The following is a 2,807-nucleotide window of genomic DNA, read 5'->3' on the forward strand; positions in this document are numbered from 1 at the left end:
TTGGAGTCCTACTATAACACAATCGGGTAGTTTCCTTTGTACTGCAGCTAGTTCTACGCTTATTCGAGTAGTTACAAAAGAGGTAAGGTACATCCATGAGCTATCCCTTACTCTAGAACATTCTATGCCTATAAGTAGTCCCGCTACCCCGGGTCTGACACAAACTATTTGTAGGGGCGGTTAAAATGAGATTTTTAAGAATAGACACTAAGCCCGTTGCTGCTTTTTGCAGCTAAAAATAATATTTGTAGGGGCGGGTCATACCCTCACCCGCCCTTAAAAATCCATTTGTGGAGGCAGGTTATGTCCTCAACTGCCTTTGAAAATCCATTTGTAGGGGCGGGTCATGCCCTCAGCCGCTCTACAAATCAATTTATATGAGCGGATGAGAGCATGACCCGTCCCACAGATTGAATAACAAATTTAAAAAAATCGACGGTCGCTCGGCGAGCTGCCCGCGCAGCCGTACGGGCGCCGCTGCTCCAGCCCAGCGCCGCCGCAGTCGGTCTCGCGCATCGCCATGCCACTGTGCGTTGGGTGCAACAGCTCCAAGCTCTGCCGTCCTTGAACAGTGTGGTGGCCACCACGGCCGCCGCCTCCCGCCTTAAGGCGCCAATGTCGTCGCAGAAGAAGTCAGCCCCCGCGCCCCTCCTGCTCCCTCCTCGCCAGCCGCCGGGCACTGGTGCCCTCAACGGGTGCCGCTGTTGCTGCTATCCGTCAAACGCCGACACGCCCAGCGTTTCAGCATCGTGCTTCGTCCAAGAGGAAGGACCTCGTTGACTACACCCACACAAGAGCCAAAATGTAATCCACACCATCTTAGCTAGATAGATGCATGAATGTGGGTGGACCAAGAAACCAATGCAAGAAGAACCTGCAGTTGCGCTCATCCGGAGCAAGCGCCGTGGTCCCTGACGGCCAAGCCTCCACAGCTCCCTCCTGGACGCTGCGACGGCGCTCCGCACCTCTGCCCTAACCGCGATGGAGCAACCTCACACTTCTCAAGAGCAGTAGGAAGGAGATAAGATGAGAGAGGGTGAGGGAGAAACGTGGGAAGAGATAAGGAAGAGAGATGGGAAAGAGATAAGGGAGAGTGAGCGAGGGAAGACATAAGTGATAGAGACGGAGAAAGTGCGGATCGATGACGTTGATGTGATTTTTAGGGGTAGGTGGTGGCGTCACCCGCCTCTAAAAATAGATCTTTAGAGTCGTGTACGGGCATCACCCGCCCTTACAAATTATTTTTTATTTAGAAAATTTATTTAAATTAGAATATATAGCAAATATATTTAAAAAGTTAAATTTTTACCATAAGTCTATTGTAACATGTAGAATTAAAAAAGTATTCAAACCATATTCCAGCGTATATAATGGCTAAGAGTGTGAAACCGTAATGTATAATTCACTCGCTCCTCTATCTCATACAACTCAAGACCCACTTTGTGGTTTCCACACTCATAATTATTTTATACTATGAAACATGTTTTTAATATTTTTTCTAGTTCTAAATATCACAATAGGTTTATGGTAAAAAAATCAATTTTTTTATTATATTTTGCTATTTTTTGTACTAAACAAATTTTTAAAATAAATTTAAAAATTATTTGTAGGGACGGGTGAGGGGGTGTCCCGCCCCAAAAAATGGTACTTTTAGGGGCGGGTGACGCCACCACCTATAGATGGCCATGCGACCCGTGGCCCGTTGGCACGGCCCGTGGCACGGGATTTTGGCCCGGCCCAGCGACGACGTGACCGTGCCGGCCCGGCCCGAGACACCAGGCCGTGCCTGGGCCGCCGGCCTGGCCTGTGGCACGGCACGGCCAAAAGTCCAGCACGGTGGCGGCCCGATGGCTGGCCTGCAAAGGCACAGCCCACACAAGGTCAGAGGCCCCAACCCTATCCTCTCTGGCTCTCTCCCACACCGCTCGCGCCGCTCTCCTCCCACGTTGCTCGCGCCGCTCCTCCTTGGCCGCCTGCGCCGCTCTCCTTCCTTGCCCCCCCCCCCCCCCCCCCCCCCCCGCGCGCAGCTCCCTCTGTCATCCACCGCCCGCGCAGCTCCCTCCATCGACCGGCCGGCCGACCCCTGTCCCTGCTCCCACACCCGCCGACGCACCACCGCGAGGACAAGCTCGCATCTGGCGCCAACTCTAATGCCGCTGCAGCAGGAGCATAGGAGAACCGCTCGGGCGCGGGGCTCGACGCACGTGCGACCGGCGGAGCACCTCCAGGGCGAGAACGCAGGCGGCTACCTCTGCGCATCGAGGGCCGGCAGAGCACCTGCGTCGGCACGGCGGAACTCCATTTGAGTTTGAATTGAATTTGTTGCCTTGTTTCAAATTTTTATTAAAAAAACATTCTCCTTCTTCGTCTCTTTCCTTTCTATCTTTTTAGCCCAGCCCAACTCTCTCCCTTTCTCGCTTTTTCTTTTCTTCCCCTTCTTCTGGCCTGGCCAAGTTTCCTTCTTTCTTTTCTTACCCCACAGGCCCACCTCCTCTCTCCCAGCCCAGTTCGGCGCGCGCCACCGACAGTCGGGTCCTACCTGTCGGGGCCTTCTCCTTCCCGTGGCCAACCTGGATTCGGAGTCCAGCCGGCGAATGACGCGCCGCCCGTGCCGCCTTGGCGTGCCAAGGCATCCACTCGCCCACCATAAATAGTACCCCGTGACCCCCCTAGGGTTCCATCAAACTGCGCCGTTGTTATCTTCTCGCTAGCAAACCCTAGCGCGGCCGCCGCTAACTCAAGCTCGGACCACCGCCGTTTCGCCGCCCCTCTTTGACGTTTTCGTGCAGCCTGCCTCAGGGTAAGCA

The 2,807-nt window shown here is 54.1% G+C and overlaps 1 long non-coding RNA gene across 1 annotated transcript; it reads right to left on the reverse strand.

Annotated features, from left to right (window-relative positions):
- Window positions 1–239: 239 nt before the first annotated feature.
- LOC120686407 lies at window positions 240–1,064 on the reverse strand. The gene is made up of 2 exons (XR_005680167.1): window positions 875–1,064; window positions 240–780 (listed from the first exon to the last, which is right to left on the reverse strand). It is a non-coding gene; the product is annotated as an uncharacterized LOC120686407 (long non-coding RNA).
- Window positions 1,065–2,807: the final 1,743 nt, after the last annotated feature.

This window comes from Panicum virgatum, chromosome 8N, assembly GCF_016808335.1.
Source record: "Panicum virgatum strain AP13 chromosome 8N, P.virgatum_v5, whole genome shotgun sequence".
NCBI lineage: Eukaryota > Viridiplantae > Streptophyta > Magnoliopsida > Poales > Poaceae > Panicum > Panicum virgatum.